Source organism: Lissotriton helveticus, chromosome 4_1, assembly GCF_964261635.1.
Source record: "Lissotriton helveticus chromosome 4_1, aLisHel1.1, whole genome shotgun sequence".
NCBI classification, from domain to species: domain Eukaryota; kingdom Metazoa; phylum Chordata; class Amphibia; order Caudata; family Salamandridae; genus Lissotriton; species Lissotriton helveticus.
The window spans coordinates 408,896,906-408,915,864 of record NC_136063.1 but is presented as its reverse complement, the minus strand read 5'-3'; positions in this window follow the sequence as shown (position 1 = coordinate 408,915,864).

Here is an 18,959-nt window from a genome sequence, read left to right as displayed (position 1 = left end):
TTCTTAATAAATACTGACAGCGAAATCCCACAGTCATATACTAAGCTGCGTGAAGTAGCCATAGATGTTCTGGGTGCCCCTTCTTCCCATGATGATGTACGCAGTGTCTTGTCCACCACACAAACAAGCATTGGCATAGCCAATAGGTCTCGCCTTTGAGACCTTAGAAGTATTTAGCCATGCAGCGCATTATTCTTGGTGCTACAACATCTACTCTTTACTGTTACTTGACGTGCCACTGGTGAACAGCCATTATTTGGCTATGAACAGTGCAGTCTGTAGGCCTTGAAATGGGACAACTAGGAGAGAAAGGTTGGGGGTCTTGTGGAAGGCGGAAGAGGGCACTTTGGAGAGAGTTTTGAGGATTTTGTTGAAGCAGGCCACTTTGGAGAGGTTGTTGGGATGTTGTGGAAAGAAGGCCCTTTGGAGTAAGTTGTTGGCAATTCCTTGAAAATGAAGGAAGGCATTTAGGAGAGAGTTGTTAGGATCCTTGGAAGGTGGAGGGGGACACTAAGCGGGGAGATTCTGAGACAAGGAGGTATCAGTATAAATGCACCACACACTTTGTACCAACAAAGGCTCATCTACAAACACCGAGATATATCATATACCCTGCAGCGGAAGCGCCCCACACAGCAGTCACCATGCTGTGAGACGGGCACTCCGCCAAGCCTATGATTGCGTTCCTTAACACCAGGGCGCTCTTCGCCATGGTGCCCGCTCACAGCCGGTAATGATCTTCAAATGGGAGCAAAGCCCGAGCAGAAGTTCCCGCCCGAAAGCGACATCTATGAAAGGAAAGAGGTGCAGCCAAGAAGCCCGTCCTTTGAAAACTTTGGGTATCCATTTTATATATCTTTTTTCAATACTAGGAAGGAAAGTTAAGTGTTAACCTTTTGTAAAACAAAACATAACGTGAGAATTCATGTCCAGGAAATTCCGCTTTGCTGCCTTGGATGTTCCTCCAAGCAAATCCTTTAAAAATGTAGGGGCCAGGGAACACGCCGTTCCCCTACAAGACCCTTCCATATTCGCAGGGCCCCAAACAAAATCCTTCTGCATACACAGGCTCGCCTCAATCAAAACACAATGAACATAGATCTCTAAAAGCAATATTTAACCTCACTCCAAAAATGCTCACCCGGTAGCCCACACCGACACCTCCCCATATCACTTTTCATATTTAGCCTCACCACTTTAAACACAAGCTCCCTGAAATGAATACACTGTGAATGCACATGCCCAGCAAAGCCACAGTTCTGAAGGCTTTCTACAAAGAAGTATGATAGCTTAAAATAACAAGCAGCGACAGGATGGGCGGGAGACGGGGAGAGGTGCTGCAGTTGGGAGCAGCGACAGGTGTCAAAGCTGAACAAATCCCACAACATAAACGTGGGGCGCAGTGTAGTCGCAAATCACAAAATAACTTCAATCCCAAAACACGAGCAGAGGCAACCCAAACAATAAAATTGTGCTCACGGAGTAACAAATAACAACAAGGGTGGCAATGGCTGGGAGTCCTAAACAATCTAAAGGAAAAGTGGAGAATTTAGAGCAATGACAAAGGTGGCTTAAAATGACGGACAATCTACAAACATTGCAAGTACCAAGAAATTAGTGAAGCAATTAATCATATCAGAACACCACATAACTACAAGGGGGAGGTCTATGTGATCAGTCCCACAGTAGTAGGACCAGTATCTGCAGTTTTACTGCAGCCAGTACACACCAGACTGTTGCAGGTGAGTGTTGCCTATAAAATCTGATTTCCTGGCCTACTTTTTCCAATGTCATCACAAGTAGCAAAGCCAACTACCTCTTTGGCAGTATCCACATTCCCGCTGAGTGCAAGTAATGTGAGATTAAACTAAAAAGTGTGCAGGCCAATAAGGCTTGGCCCAGATGCCTAGCTCTGGTGCCGCATGGGAGCCCCTTGAGAAAAAAAAGAATCCAAGCTTTCATGTGGCTACTGGTTGTCGCCCACACTAAACTAAAGCACCACAAATTAAACACATTATTAACATTAACCTTTGATGTAAACTATGAGAGGGCACACGATGCTCATCCAGTGGCTGAATGAGCAATGTAAAATCAGAAAACCTATAATTTCTTCCAAGCTTCTCCGCTTAACCAATTAGTTAAGAATGCCAGTGTCTGAAACGTGAAGCTTGAAAATTTAGTTTGGTGTGTGTGCAAATCCTGCATTGCCAATCCCTGGCGAGTTGCCCTCCTACTGCTGAAACAATGACAATGGCGGTACCAATGGGTGGGGCGGACTGGCCTCAATGGTCCTGTGACCGCAGTGACAGTCAATGTTGCTCTAGGGAGTGCTGCTTCGTGAGATTACCCACAAGGCTGGAGATGAACTTCAGTATGGAATGTAGTGGACAGGCCTTCAAGCTTAACCCACACTTCCACTGCTAGGGTCCACCTGCTAGTGCTAGGAGAGCAGGGCTTCAAAGGTCCAGTGAAGCAATCTAAATTCTAGTATGGAAATGTGCTCCCTCCAGAGAATGGTCTGGTCATTAAGGCTTAACCATGGTTCCTCAGTTCCAAATTGAACAGCTCTGGCCGTAGTGCCACATCCTCTCTCTCTCTTACTGAACACCATAATGCCCCGCTGAGAGAAACATGCAGTTCTTTCAGCTACAACCCAATTGGGCCCCGCTATAAACACCTGGTTGCGACTCAATTCAAATTATGCACTAGAAAAAAGTAATATGCAGCCTGAAAAAAAGTAACATCCTAGAAAAAGCAAACACTCGTAGTGAAAGCAAGATTTTGTAAAGCGTGTCAAATATAAGCAGGAACAACATGGTAAACTTAACTTTTACATTTTTCAGAAATCAATAAGTATTTTTGCCTGATAAGTTAAGTACATGACAGCAGTATGGTTTATAAAGACCACATTTCTGAAAACAGAGCAACGGTATACATTTTATAAGCTAAAGTAAGCAAAAAAGTAGACATCATATTAAAAGTTTAACACTCCACGCATCACAGAGTATTGAGTACCTACATGAATAGTGCACTTACCCACCCGGGGAAAACAATACTTTTCAAACAAAAAGAGCAGAAAACAACAGTAGCGCGTAACTGGCAAACTCTGTAAAGTGGCCCTAATGTGTTGGGGTGTGAATAAAACCCAATCAGGCCACTTTGCGATCACTCTGGCTTGTTTCATTTAATTATTTATATTTCGAACCTTTTTTCCCCTCTCCATCTCGAGGCTGAACTTTGGAATTCAAAAACGTTATAAAGACATTTCCAGCAAAAATGTTGCTTTGTTTATCCATTTCACAGGGGGGAAAAATGAAGGAATGGAAAAAATAGAGGGTAAGAGTCGGTGTTCTCACTAAGTGAGGAGGGAGACAAAGAGGGAATAAGGGGGGGGGGTTGCAGCGGCAGCGCATAAGTGGAGAATGTGCTTGTCTGATTTGGGTAAGAAGGAAAAGACAGTCAAGTCCTTGTCCTGCTCTGCCCACCCGTCCTCGAACGGCCAGGGAGGGCTGAGTCTTATCTACAGGCCTTAGTTATTACTGACTTTCTAGGGCGCATTTTTAAAATAAAAATGAGGGGGTGAAAGAGTGATATATCCATTTGAAGGAGGATTAGCATTGGCGCGTTGTGGGCGTGATGGCTGGCTCTACTAAGGAGCACTAGGGGAGACATCAGTTTGACCTGTTCGCACCAGGCCGCGTTATGGCCAGAGCTACGTAAGATTTGTGAATAAAAAGACCCCGCAGCTGAGCATAGCAGGGATTAAACAGCACACCTGGGTACTGCGATCATTTGGTTCACCCACATGACCCTTTCAAAACTACAAAGGCGACATGCAGGCCTCGACGAGCCCCTCTCTCCTGCGCACTTAGACCTCACATGCCTTCCCCACAGCGGAGAGCCCCGTGGGGGCCACGGAGGCCCTCGGAGACGCCTTCCATGAGGCTGCCATGTGTGCTCTCCGGGCCGAGGGGAGTGCCATCACACACTCTGACACCTTCGGGTAAAGTCCGCGCTTTATAAGAATGCATGAAATAAATAATCTCAGAGGGGCTTGACCGCTTCTGGGTTGCCTGCCTAGCCCCAGGGGCCTTCAGCTACGCGGCCCACTGACAAGAAAGTGGTGAGCACAGTTAGATGCGTTTATAACAAAGCCTCTTAATGACCGATAAATTACACAACGCGCAGTACCTGAAGCAGCCTCTCCTGTCCTCTAGCTGGGCTTCTCAAGGGATGAAAGTCCGGTCCTCGTCCAGCAACGCGCCGCGGTCACAAGCTGGTTAACTGCCACTATCACTGCCCCGGGAGTTTCAAATGGAATAACAAGGACTTACTGCGCATGCGTGAAATGACACGCATGCGCACTAAAAAAGACTTAGAAGCAGTCAGTCAGAAAGACGGACGGACCGAGCGCCATGGAGCCGCCGCTGCTGCTCACCGCCTGCCTCCTGCTGCTCGGCGGGGCCCGCGCCGACCTCTCCGGTGAGTGTGAGGAAAGAGGGGGGGAAATCTCACCCCTGGGCGGGTGGGGGCGGCGGCAGGCGGGCGGTATGTGTGCTCGTGTGTGTGTGTGTGTCTGCGTGCATGTGCGCTCGTGTGTCTCTCTGTGTGTGTGCTCGTGTGTGTGTGTGCGTGCTAGTGCGAAAAGCTGTGGCTGTGTGTGTGTGTATGCGAGAAGTGCATGAGGCACAAACTGTAGAGGGTCGCGTGTAAAAACTGAAACTGACATGCTGTTTAGTTGACGCGCGCGACCTAATCCCAGTCAAGGAGCTGCGCGTTCACATTGCTTGTCCGCTGTCTGTTCCCCTTGAGCCCTTGAAAGATGAAATGATCACAATAAGTCTCGCAGCGACGGATCGCTTTCGCGATCCGGTTCGCAGTGCGAGACCTAAAAAGGACACTGGAACCCTGAATGGCTTATTCTGGAGGGCATACAGGAGTTTGGGCGAGGAGACCACCTTAAACATTGCTGCTCTATCCATCAGGGACAGAGGTAGCTTCTGTCAATGGGCTGTGTCCATGTTAATATTAGTAGAAATAGTTTTAATATTATTTTCCATAATTAATTCTCTGTCTCTGGTAACATAGCCTCGGAGTAGAAGTAGCGGACACCTTATCACCCCAACGGTCTTCAATCCATCAACAAAAACATTGTCTAGGATACCTAGGAGTCTGTATAGAAAGACCTCCTGATCTGCAAGAGAGAGAAGCAAGTAATACGCATGCAGTAATGTTCGATAATTGTAGTGCTCTCTCCATCTGAGCCCTCTAATTGAGGGGTCTGCTGTTATCCAGCACACCAGGGGTTCTATTGCCAGGGCAAACATTATCAAGGGAGAAAACAGCCTTGCCTTGTGCAATGGGAAGGATCACAACAGCACTGTGCTCTTCCTAAGTCTTGCCACTGTGGCAGTCAATCAGTCAATCAACTCAGATTTATAAAGCGTGGCTAATCACCGCCAAGGGTATGCAGGCACTAGGTTCTTGCTGTGATCAGTCAAAGAGACAGGTCTTGAGCCCCTTTCTGGATTCCAGGAGAGAGGATGAAATTCGGAAGTGAAGAGGAAGGTTGTTCCCGGACTTGGCAGCGAGGTAGGAGAAGTAACGTCCTCTGCTGTGGCTCCGGCACATGCAGGAGTATATGCGAGGGAGGCGGAGCATGGGTGTTTGGAGGGTTGGTGGAAGTTTAGGTGGTGGCTGATGTATGCTGGTGCTTGGTCATGGAGGGCCTTGTAGGCGTGTGTTAGAATCTTGAATAGGCATCTTTTTTTGGTGGGGAGACAGTGGAGGTTCCTGAGGTGGTGGGTGATGTGAGTCCATTAGGGGAGGTCAAGGATAAGTCTGGCAGCTGACATCTGAATAGTCTGGAGTCTCTTCAGGAGTTTAGCACTGATTCCTGCGTTGAGCACATCGCCGTAGTCCAGATGGCCGGTAACTAGGGCTTGAGTGACGGTTTTCCTGGTGCAGATGCAGAGTCATCTGAAGATCTATCAACCAATCAATCAGTGACACTTATAAAGCGCGCTACATACCCGTAGGGTCTCAAGGCGCTGGGGGGGGGGGTGCCGCTACTGCTCGAACAGCCAGGTCTTCAGCTTCTTCCTGAAGGAGAGGTGGTCTTGGATCAGGCGCAGGTCGGTCGGGAGGGAGTTCCAGGTCTTGGCGGCCAGGTAGGAGAAGGACCTTCCTCCTGTAGTCGCTCTTCGGATGCGGGGGACGGCGGCGAGGGCGTGGTTGGCTGATCGGAGGTGGCGTTTGGGAGCGTAGAAGTTGACTCGGCTGTTGAGGTAGCTCGGGCCTCGGTCGTGTAGGGCTTTGTGTGCGTGGGTGAGGAGGCGGAAGGTGATTCTTTTGTTGACGGGGAGCCAGTGAAGGTCTCTCAGATGTCCGGAGATGTGGCTGGTTCGTGGGATGTCGAGGATGAGTCTGGCCGAGGCGTTCTGGATCCGCTGGAGTCTCTTCTGGAGCTTGGCGGTGGTACCGGCGTATAGGGCGTTGCCGTAGTCCAGGCGGCTGGTGACGAGGGCCTGGGTGACGGTCTTCCTGGTCTCGGTGGGGATCCACCAGAAGATCTTTCGTAGCATGCGCAGGATGTTGAAGCACGACGAGGAGACGGCGTTGACTTGTCTGGTCATGGAGAGGGAGGAGTCCAGGATGAAGCCCAGGTTGCGTGCGTGGTCTGTCGGTTTGGGTGCGGTGCCCAGGGCGGGTGGCCACCAGGAGTCGTCCCAGGCGGAGGGTGAAGAGCCCAGGATGAGGACCTCCGTCTTGTCTGAGTTCAGTTTCAGGCGGCTGGTCGTCATCCACTCGGCTACCTCTTTCATCCCTTCGTGCAGGTTGGCTCTGGCGGCGGCGGGGTCGTTGGTCAGGGAGAGGATCAGCTGGGTGTCGTCGGCGTAGGATCTATGGAAGCATGCAGAGGGTGTGGAAGCAGGCAGAAGAGACTGTGTTGATCTGGTGTTCACTGGTGATATTGCTGCTCAAGATGATGCCAAGGTTGCAGGTGTGGTCTGTAGGTGTGGTCTGAGTTCGAAGGGCCACCACGTGTTGTTCCATGGGTAAGTGTTGTTCCCAAAAATTAGCACTTCCATCTTGTCCATGTTGAGCTTCAGCAGTGCTTCAGCAATGTATAGGGACCTCACGGAATCACAAAATATCAGGCCAAAACTCATCTTACACTTCACTGCAAAAGGAATGGCCATTCTGTTGAGTTCAATGCATGTTTGGCTTCTAATGAAAGAACCACAGCTGGGTTAGTTATTTTTTGGGCCAATCCATCTAGCAGATAGTCATCTGAGATTAATTCTTGTTGATCCAGATGGCATAAAGTCTTACTGGTTTGAGCTTATCAAGGGCCCCACCATCTTGCACAGCCTATTCGCAAGTATTTTGGCTAACACTTTGTTTTCAATATTCACCAACGAGATAGGCCTAGACAAGAAGCATTCATCAAGGGGCCTCCATGGCTTAAGTATGATTACTGTTGTGGTTACCCGGACGTCCTGAGACAAGGACCACCCCCTTCTCGCTGTCACATACCTCCATAGCATCGGTTCATTCAGCTTACTTGGTAATCTTGTAAAAAATTAAAATGCAACCCATTAAGGCCCAGTGTCTTGTGACTTTTCATCTGGGTTATGGTGGTTCCAGTTTCTTCAGTTGTTATTTCTGCCTCTTGTGTCTCACTCTCTGCAGTTGTCCTTGGGTGGGTTGATCACATATGCACAGTGCTGCTCTGCTTGTCTTTCACCTCCTGCACCCATTTGAGCGGAGCCCTTTCTTTTTTGATACATCAATTCTAACTTCTTCCACCTTAATATACACTTCATGGAGTTCTCTCTTGTGGTAGTTGTATGGTTTTGACTTCATCTTCAAGGAGTGGCCTATATTTGTTTCTCTGTACCCTGAAGCCAATGCATTCCCTTCATGAATGACTCTCATTTAGCCTGTACTTCACAGACCTGTAATTCTTACTCACTTTTGTGTTTCCCAAAGTTACTCATCTGAGTCTGCTGTCCTCTCATTCTCAACACAGTATTGTTGGACATTGCAGTCTTGCCTTGTAACTACTAGGGGTTTAACCTCCAGTCCTCACCTCTCATTGAGCTACCGAATAGCAACTCCACCCTCAATGGCGAGCAGTCAGATACGCCCCTGTCAAGGAGCTCTGCATTTACAAACCTGTTTGCGTATACCACCAGTGTGAAGAAATAATACAACAATGTTCTGTTGACCTCCAAACAAAAGAAGTAGTGCATGGCCTCTCCATGTTGCTGATGGCAGCCAGCACCAGCCCTGCATGGTATCTAACGCAATGCCCAAGAAGAGCAGGTGCATGGTTGGACCCTCCATTTTCTCTTGAGCCATGGGCACCCCTGTTCATCTGCCTAAGCCACAAACTGCCCCAACAGACCTGCACACTCAGCAGAGCCCAGTTTTCCAATGAACAAAAGATTGTTGAGGTAATGAATTCATCCCCCTGCCAGGTGACATTCCCCCGGGGCTCATTTGCCGTCATCCTTGTTATACCCCCAGCATGCTGTGTTGTGGCCTTTACCTGTTTTCCCTCCTGTGAATGCCTTTGGTCTGTTGTTACGGGGAATCCCATCCAGCCTCCCTTTCAGTCCTGTTCTCTGGAAAGGTATCTTCCTACTACTGACTCTCTGGCAGCCACCATATGGGTCGTATATCCCTCCACTTCCTAATGGTCCCAATCTACGCATGGCGAGGTATGGATTTTTACCCTGAAGCCTTCACTATATAGAAGCCAAGCTTCTCCTTGAAATTTTTGCTGCGCCTTGTGCACTTTCTGTTCATGTAAGAACAGGGCTGCTGCGCTTTTCGGGAACTGTTCCACAAATACGCTTGTTAGTGTTCTTCAAGCACGTCGCCAATTATCAGTTTCACTCAACCCTCTGCTACTGCCTTTCCCTCATCATTCTTGTCTTGTATTGTCAAGTTTAACCCTACCTGGCGCACTTCTAAGGGGGTGAATATGTCTTTATATTCTTTAAGCCAGATCCACTCCTTCACGGCTAGTGGAATAAGGGTGGCCAAACTCGTTTCCCTGGCTATAACCGGTGGGTCGCCTGGTGAAGGTCTTATGTGCTCAATGGCTGGTTTACCTTTCCTCCCTACTGCTGCTCCACCCCCAACCCAGGTCTTTGTGAGATTGGTGGGAGCCTGTGGCTCTGGCTCTTCACTAGATGTGTTTCCTGTTTGCTTGCTCACCTTCCCTGCTGCTTTTGTGGGACTCTGTTGCCCCCCCATCATACTGCCCTACTGCTATCCTTTCTTCATGGGCTGCCAACTGTGGGTTGCCTACGGCCAATGTGGCAATGCTAGCTGCCCTGCTTTTCTGTCTTTGTCATGGAGCCATGCCGTGCCAAAAATACGGGGGCCAGGCAGGGCTTGCGGGCTCCCCAAGCCCAACCATGCCAACCATTGTGCTCAGCCAAAAGGGGGTAAGGTATGTCCCCATGACCCTTGCCCACCCTGCCATTGCCCTGTATTGTGTAGCCCTGCCTGCTCCATGGCTCTCTGCCCCACATTAGCATGGTGCCCCAAGGTCTCTCATGCTAGGTTATTCAGTACTCCCACCTGAATGCCATAATTAGCAATCCCCCACAGACATCAACCCAAAGTACTTGGCGCACTGCCATCATTAGATTGCCCCCCTGCCCTAACCAAACTGTGCACTTGTAACTTGCTGTTATCTCCTGTTTTGTCTCTGGTCTGTTCTGCTGCAGACTTCATGGCTTCTGCCGGAATGGCTACAGGAACCATCAGTCCCATGTGATCGCTCTCTTCTTCAGTGTCAGATACCCCTTCCAGAGTGGGCAGTTGTGTTGCAGGGCTCCTCTGCCCTTTAGCCTGCACCTGCTGCTTCCTCGTAAGCCTCTCTACGGTGGCCACCAGTCTGGCTGCCAGCCTCCCTTTTTTGAGGACCCTGATGTGGGGTCTACTGACTTTCTGCTTCCAGATCCTGTTTGCTCCCTAGAACTGTCCAGCTGGAGCACCTCCAACACTTGCCTGCTGACCCAAATCTTGCCCCGACAAGCCACCACGTTACGCACTCGCCTTAGAAGCTCTTGCAGGTCGCCATCCTGCTCTGGTTCCTCATAACTGGTTTGGCTTTCCACTCTGCACTTTGCCAGCTTTGCTCTCTCCTGGTCGTCCTCATTCTTCACTTCTGTACCTGGCAGGCATGTGACATTCCCTCCCAGAACCCCCAGGATGGGTGTCAGCACTTTAGGTTCCAGCCATCATGCCTTCGCGGTCGAAGCTAACGTCTGTTTTGCGCTGTTCCCACCACCAGCCCCGCCTTCTTCAGTACTCCGGCTGTGGGGAAGCCTTCACTCCAATCAATAGGCATCTCTACTGAAATGCCCACTTCTTGTGAAAAACGGTTTTGTAGCTAGCAGTGAGGGCAGTGTGCTCTGTGTGCTGGCTCTTTAACAACAGGAACAGGGAAGCCAGTTGATTAGTGTCACTGGCCCTTAAGTAGGCTGAAACCTCTACTGAGGGGAAGGGTGGCCAGCCAGTCTCTAGTTGCCCTCAAAGAAGTGAGCAGGATCCCAGAGCTCCTCCGTGGTAAGTCCTCAGGGGAAATTCTTCACAGACATTGCGCTCAACCCCACGTCGCTGCCCACCTCATCGCCTTGCCCTGTAAATGTACTAGCTTCTTCATGGGCAGTGCGCTCCTCTCCATGCTGTGGAAAAGTCAGCCCATAATACACCTGATGCCCAGGCTGCTGGCGCAGGACGCCTCTTAGTTCCCATCTTGAACGATTACCAAATAAAGAGACGGGCGCTGGAAGCAGGAATACAAGAATAGAGTTTTATTTCTCATGAGGAGAGCCTGTCATTTCGGACACTCGCATAGTGTCTTCAGGAGGTGCTCTAACAAGTTTCTCTGAGGCTTCGTCTTTTATACACAGGTTTACGATTCACAAACATTCCTTATTATAATAAAGACGCTTTGAAGTAGGAAAAACATGCTTGGAATCCCCGCTTCAGGCCTATTCCCATACCAATCGCTCAGATGTCATCCTCCCCTCCTGAATGTAACAAGAGATTGTGATCTCTCAGCTGGACATTCCTACAGGACACGAGGGCAGGAGGGGATGATCAGGTCAAAGGTTGGTCAGGTGGTAAGGTCGGACACTTCGGTTGGTGTATCACGGGTTTTGTTATGCTGGGCAGGGAAAAGAGGGATGTATATCCACGAGGCTTGGTCTTAGGACTTGGGACCGGGTCGATAGGTCAAGTGCAGCCGGGGGGGGGGTTTGTCAGCTGAGGGGAAGGGTGTTCTTTGGGAGGAAATGGGGGGTGTGGGTCAAGCAGGAGTGCTACATTTAGAGAAGGGTCACGCAGAGGGAGAGGGTCTTGTGGTCGATGCATGAGCAGTGCGCGCGGGGAGGGGTGTCGGGGGTTTAGCAAACGGTCAGAGAGGCCACGGTGCCTAAAATAGCTGTCGTGTACATGTGTGCATGGGTCTTATGCTGGCGGGATAACACAGTCAGTGTTTCGTAATTATTTGTTCTGCTTACAACAAGGGGTACAGTGAACACAAATGAACGCCGCTTATGTACACATACATTGCCATTTTCAACAGTCGCCGCTTTTTTACATAAGCAAGTTCAATTTCTATATAATCGATGCGATAGGCAGAATGCAATACATGTTAATTTACATTGGTTGGGTTCTTCATACAAGTCTAGAGATCGGCATAATACTTAGTCGAAGTCAATCAAGAAAAGAGGTTTCGAAACATTATAGAATCAAGTTCAGACTTTCTCTTCGGTGACATCAACATACAGTAAGAGTAATCTGATACCTTCGGGTCTTATCAGTGCTTTGGAAAACTAGATACATGGGTGACCGATGAAACATTTTAGAAAGCAATACAAAATGGCTGAGGGAGGAGTTCAAGTTGATACAAGCAATTTGGTCAAGGGGGTGAGTAGAAAGTTCAGGAAGGGGGGTTTTCGTCACAATGTCTTTTTAACGGAGTCCGTCTTCTTTTGTTGGCGCTGTTGAGCACCGGCGGTGGAGCTATAGGTCCAGCTCGGATTCATCCTTACACGCTGCAGGGTGCGATCAGTCCTCTGCTGTTAGATCACAGTCCTGTTTCTTAACTCATTGTCTTAGGGGTGCCTCATGCTGGGCACCTGCGTGTCTTTCTTTTTCCGTGGCAAAACCTTATTCCATAGTCAAAAGTTTATGCAAAAGGGTGATGTTGTTGAATAATCAAGGGAAGAGAGGGCGGAGTGGGATCAGATCTTTGAGCACATCAAGGGACCAAAAGGAGCAAAGGATAACGAGCAGGCAGGCCCATCGGTCGGGCTCAAAGAGGACGGGGACTTCAGGCACGAGTGGGGCAGCAAATCGAGGGCTTCAAGGCGGCCCTTTATTCCTTAATCTGCCGAGTTTGAGAGTGGTGCCTCGTCCCGCGTCTCGTTGCTCGGTGGCTCCACCTTTGGTCGCGGTCACACGTGCTTCATGATCTGTGGCCAGGCTGTGCGTCACGTCCAGCTCCTCTCCTCCGGTGATTGTATCTTTGAATGGGTAAAAAATAAGTTTTAGAAAAACTGGCCGGAGAAGACATTTATACATCTCAATTCCGTCCCCAATCCTATGTAGGTGGGGGATAAGTTCATCGGTCACAGTCAGAAGTCATCACTTATGGAGTATGTAGGAGGGCATTACCATTGAATTCATAAAACCTGTTTGGCGGTCATTCGTGACGTATGTGGAGAGAAATTGGACCTTTATACACAGTGTATTATATCAAAACTCAAAATCAAGTCCTTATGTAGAGACTCGCCCTTCCCTTTAACCCAAGTATCAACAATCTTACATTTCCCTTCGGGGTCGGCTAACTCTTGTAAGCAGGGGCGTTATCGTCATGAAGAAGGGGGAGGGGGCAGATGTAAAACATGCTTTTCTTGGGGAGCGACCGTTAATCAAGGTCATCAATTACGCTTCGAGGGTAGCTGACATGAAGCTGGGGTTGATAGGGGGAAACGGGGACGCTTTGGACAGGGAGCTGGGGTCGGTCGGGAGAAGTGGGGTACTCTGGACATCCGCACTTAAGTGCAGAGGAGCGAAGTAATCTGTGCATTGGGAATTGCATTTTTAGCGAACCGAAAAACAGAAGGCCATTGACGTTACAGTCCCCCTATAAAAAGGCCAGATTAGGGGACATCCGTCGTCTTACCTGTCCTTTCCTTCATTACCAACTCGGGTTCTATCGTTTTGCAGAAAGGAGAGGTAGTAATATGGCAAGTCACAATCGTTTTAGTTCCTGTCAATTTTGCCGAACACTTTTGTGTTCGAGAAGACCCAATTAAGTTTTGTGCCGGGGGGGCACAACGTCACCATACAAGGAAAGAGGGAACAAGGGGCTTTTGGAGAGAGAGAGAGAAAAAGAGAGTGAGAGAGAGAGAGAGAGAGAGAGAGAGAGAGAGAGCACTGTTAATGGTCCATTCGGTACACGTATGACATGGAGAGAGAAAAAGAGAGAGAGAGAGAGAGAGAGAGACGTGTACAATAATGGGTCATTCAGTGCGCGCACAACACAGAACAAAAGGGGTTAAGTAATACGGAAACACAGGCAGAGGGATGACGTAGCTCCATACATTACGTACACACATACTCAGGTGAGGGAGACAGTACATGTATTATATACAAAAATCCAAGACAAGACATATAACCGTTATTGGCCATAATGATCTCTTCCTGTATACTGCGTATCTTAGCATCCTAAGCTCTTTTTACCCTGTTCTTTCCTTTTATTGTCGGCTGTCTTTACTGGTCTTTGTTGTTTTACACACTTACGCCTTTGGCAACCGGTCAAGAACCAACCTGGTCGGGCTAAATGCGTTTCCAGGCGGAGGCAACAGTGGGTGTCAGTTGGGAGAACAATAGGGCAGCTCTGAGTTTCCGGTTCATGAGGGTGTGGAAAGGATGTAGTAATTTCTAAACACTGACAACATTCCTAGTCCTCCAAACGGAGGGTACTAGAGTTTAAACCTCACCTCAGAATATTCTTTAAACCTTTCCCTATTTAGTTAAGTGTAGAGTGCTTAATCATGAGTGCACTTTATTTTTGGTTGTATTATTCGGGGTGCGTAGGCACCATAATCGAACGCCTTTTTCCCGTCTCTTCGTCCGTTAGATCCCCTTTTTCTTTTTCGTATTTTTAATCGATGTTCCAAAATGACCTGCAGAAAGAGGGGAAAAAGAAGGGGGGCGGGGCAGCATTTTAAAAATACATCAGCGCGCATAAACCCGAAAAGGCTTTTACTTACTACATACTCGGTCTATCTCCACGGAACGCAGTTCTTGCCAACTCGGCATTTAAGCCCAGATGAACCTTTTAGTGTGGGAGAGATGATTATCGGAAGCCGGTGGATAGCATAGGTCACCCAAGTGTGGTATTACGGACCGTATGTAGGGAGGCCAGGTGGCACTCCTTCGGGGCGACTTAGGGGCATTTTTAGCACAATTTTCCTGATACAGGTAGCATATAAAGTATAGACTGGATTCCAGGGTCTTTTAGCGATTGCTTTAGGCCGTACAAAAATGTGCAAAGTACATACAACAAAAACCTGGACCATTCATATTTGCAATATTTCTGCGTATTATACTTTTTAACCCTTAACTAATCGAGCTGAGCCATTTCACCTGTAATTCGGTTATATCGGAAACAGTGGTCATTTATTCGAAACGTACCAATTTACACGTGACAACTACGTACGTTTTTTCCAAAAATCTTTAATAAGAATGTCGGTGCACAAATACGGGTCTATAACCCCGTGGGCCGGCCACGGAGCAGGCTGGAACTGTAGATGTGGGGATACTTTATTAGTGAAAAACCTAATGGAGTCGGGGGTTGTTTATTTTATAATAAAAAGTACGACTAGTGCAATAAAAACATGTCGAGAATTCAGTGTGGGCGAGTATCATAAGTGTTAAAATTCGAACTTGCAATAATCATGAGGCGCCAAAACTTAACAACAATTCATTGTCCGAATGTTCAATCGGTACCCATCTCATGCTAATTCATTGTCCTTCATTGTTCGAACACATAATCAGTACCCATCCTATATCAATACATTGTCCGAACTGACAGTATACATCCTATATCAATCCATTGTCCGAACATATAATCAGTACACATCCTATATCAATCCATATGTTTAAAAACTACATACATATCCCATGACACCAAGGCTGAGCAATCGGAGTACAACAAGGAGTTGAAAGTTTCATTTGTACCGGCGCCATTTTGGGTGCGACCAGGCAGATCCAGGCATAGTCTAAATTTGCACGGCCCAGAGCCTCTTTCGGCAGTCCAAAAGGTTCCGTTAAAGGGCAACAGAAAGGATCGGCAGTATGAACCATCAGTCAAAAGGGGGAGGGAAGCAACATTTTTCTACCGGGTCATACTGCGTTTTCACCGGAACTGATCCGAACTGTAGTCTGCAGGATTTTAGTCATTCAAATTGAGGCTGGCGTCAGCATGGGAGCGCCGACGTCCCGCGGCTACATTTTCATCGTTCCACGGGCAGTTATGGCAGTCATTCCCCATCGGGGGTATCTGCGGGAGTCGGGGACTCCCGTGGCTCCTATAGAATCTTCAAGGTCGAGGAGAACTTTTATGATGGTGGAATCAACAAGCAACCGGGCCATTCCTTCATGCTGGGCCCGCTCTTACAAGGTCGACCACCATTTTGAGAGTTCGGCAGCTACCGGCAATCGCGGGGTCAAATGAGCAGACGGGCTCCAACCTGCCGGGCGAGGTGTCGCAGCATCGCCACAGTGGACGAACCCTTTGCCGGGTGCGAGGAGCGTTGGGGGTGCAGCTGGGGAGCCTTCACCTGGGGAGGTGGGAGAGGCTCGTTCGCGCTGCCTCTCCCTCCCGATGCACCCCACGGCGTCTCGCTTGACATTTGTTATGGCAGGACCAGGTGATGAGGACGAGGGGGGGGGTCGGAGGCATGTGCAAGACATCCCCCGGCCCAGTGTTGTCGCAGCCATTATTGAAGAAGTGGCGCCTAGTACGTTTCGGGCCGGGCCTCCGGTTGATGGCGGCCGGACGCTCTTCGCCACGGCCCCAGAAACGGGTCCCTTGGTTCATCCGGGGGACAGGCCTTGGCATGTGGCGCCGCCTTCGGGCTATTTGCGTGGTGGTCCTTCCACCCCACCGCCCTCAACGGTTTTTGTAGACTTTAAAACGCCCAAAAACTACTAGAAAGTAGCCCAAAGTAGCCCAACATTGCTACTTTGGGGAAGGAAGGGCTGGAACGGCGTCAGGCAGACGGCGAAATGCATTGTGGGTTTCGTTTGTCGTTGCAGCAGTTCGTCATGTAAATAGTTGCTTAAATGTTTTTTTTTTGTTTGTTAAAAAAAATAAAACGTGTTCACCTGTTACTTCGCTAGAGTGTTATATATTTTTCTATTATTCGCCTAAGTTTTGTCGTTAATTGGGCGGGGTGGGTGGTGGAGCCAAGCTGTCTCGAAGTCATAGCGTTAAGTTCGGCTTTCCTCACCAGTTTCATATTTCCTGAGGGGTTGTTCCCTATGTTTCCATTTCAGTGAGGTTGAAAAGAGATCTCATCAGCGGCCTACTGATTTCACTCTATTCCTTTTCTTTTCCCTAACGATTTTTATATATATATTTTTCTCTTTTATTTGCTAGCATGATACAGCGGCTAATCCGCATTTTTATATTTGTCCTTTTGTATTAGGGGTACCCTCCTGGCCGAGCCAGATGACCTACCTCCAATAAATGGTCCGGGTGGAACTGGTTTAGTGGGGAGTAGATAGGCATGACAGATTACAACGGGGGACAAAGGTCCGCATTACCTACCCTTCCTTACTTGCAAAGACTAGACAGAACATTTCTATTCCACGTTATTTGCAAACAGAGAATGCCTCAAAAGAACTATTCCTTGAACAATAAATGTTCAGACAATCAATCAATCAGTGGGGAGAAAAAAACAGGCATGACGGATTACAACGGGGACAAAAGTCTGCATTACCTACCCTTCACTATCTGCAAAGGGAGACAGAATATTCCTATTCTTCCCCGTTTGCAGACAGCGAATGTCTCAAAGAGCAACAGAGCAACCAATCAATCAGCAGGGAGAAAAATAGGCATGACGGATTACAACGGGGGACAAAAGTCCGCATTACCTATCCTTCACTATTTGCAAAGAGAGAGGAACGTTCCTATTCGTCGCTGTTTGCAAACAGAGAATGTCACCAAGAGAACCAATACTTCAAGTAGCAACCGAGGCTAAATGAACCAATCAATGAACAATACCAGTATTTTAGATACTGATTTCAAAACAATCAATAAATCAATCAGATGGATAAGCCATCCTACCAATCAGACGTAAAGACGTCCTACTTAACCTTACCCGGACCGGACCATGTGGGCAATTCTTCGCCTTCTTTCCTCCAGCGCCTCATTTCTCCATGTTTTTATCGCAGCATTCCTGTGGGGTTCCAGTCAGGACAGTAGGTCACTTGAGAGAGGTCCGTTCAGAATCGGTGAAGTTCGTTCAATCGGCAGCCGGACGAGGGCCCTCTCAAGGCAGGTATACTCCAATCGTTTAGATGTTCACCCCATCGTCTGGACCTCTCTTACCGGACCTTATGTCGCTGATGGGCCCCGCGTTGGGACGCCAATTGTGGAAAAGTCAGCCCATAATACACCTGATGCCCAGGCTGCTGGCGCAGGACGCCTCTTAGTTCCCATCTTGAATGATTACCAAATAAAGAGACGGGCGCTGGAAGCAGGAATACAAGAATAGAGTTTTATTTCTCATGAGGAGAGCCTGTCATTTCGGACACTCGCATAGTGTCTTCAGGAGGTGCTCTAACAAGTTTCTCTGAGGCTTCGTCTTTTATACACAGGTTTACGATTCACAAACATTCCTTATTATAATAAAGACGCTTTGAAGTAGGAAAAATATGCTTGGAATCCCCGCTTCAGGCCTATTCCCATACCAATCGCTCAGATGTCATCCTCCCCTCCTGAATGTAACAAGAGATTGTGATCTCTCAGCTGGACATTCCTACAGGACACGAGGGCAGGAGGGGATGATCAGGTCAAAGGTTGGTCAGGTGGTAAGGTCGGACACTTCGGTTGGTGTATCACGGGTTTTGTTATGCTGGGCAGGGAAAAGAGGCATGTATATCCACGAGGCTTGGTCTTAGGACTTGGGACCGGGTCGATAGGTCAAGTGCAGCCGGGGGGGGGTTTGTCAGCTGAGGGGAAGGGTGTTCTTTGGGAGGAAATGGGGGTGTGGGTCAAGCAGGAGTGCTACTTTTAGAGAAGGGTCACGCAGAGGGAGAGGGTCTTGTGGTCGATGCATGAGCAGTGCGCGCGGGGAGGGGTGTCGGGGGTTTAGCAAACGGTCAGAGAGGCCACGGTGCCTAAAATAGCTGTCGTGTACATGTGTGCATGGGTCTTATGCTGGCGGGATAACGCAGTCAGTGTTTCGTAATTATTTGTTCTGCTTACAACAAGGGGTACAGTGAACACAAATGAACGCCGCTTATGTACACATACATTGCCATTTTCAACACTGCCGCTGCCGCACCAAGAGCAATCTTCACGGGCAGTGCACTTCTAACCATGCTGCTGGCTGACTACATGCTGTGCACAGGCAGCACGCTTCCTTCACGCCACTGCCTGCACAAGGACGCCGCAAACTTCACGGGCAGCGTTCTCCTGATTACGCTACTGTCCAACTTTCTGCTGCACATGGGAAGCGCACTCCCCTCACGCCACGGCCCGCAACTAATCCTCCTCAATATTCACAGGCAGGGTGCTGTCCTCATGCCGCTACCCTTCACAAATCCTCCGCAATCTTCAAGGGCAGCGTGCTTTTCTCCACGCGGCTGCCCGACTTACAACTCGCACCTGGGCAATGTGCTCC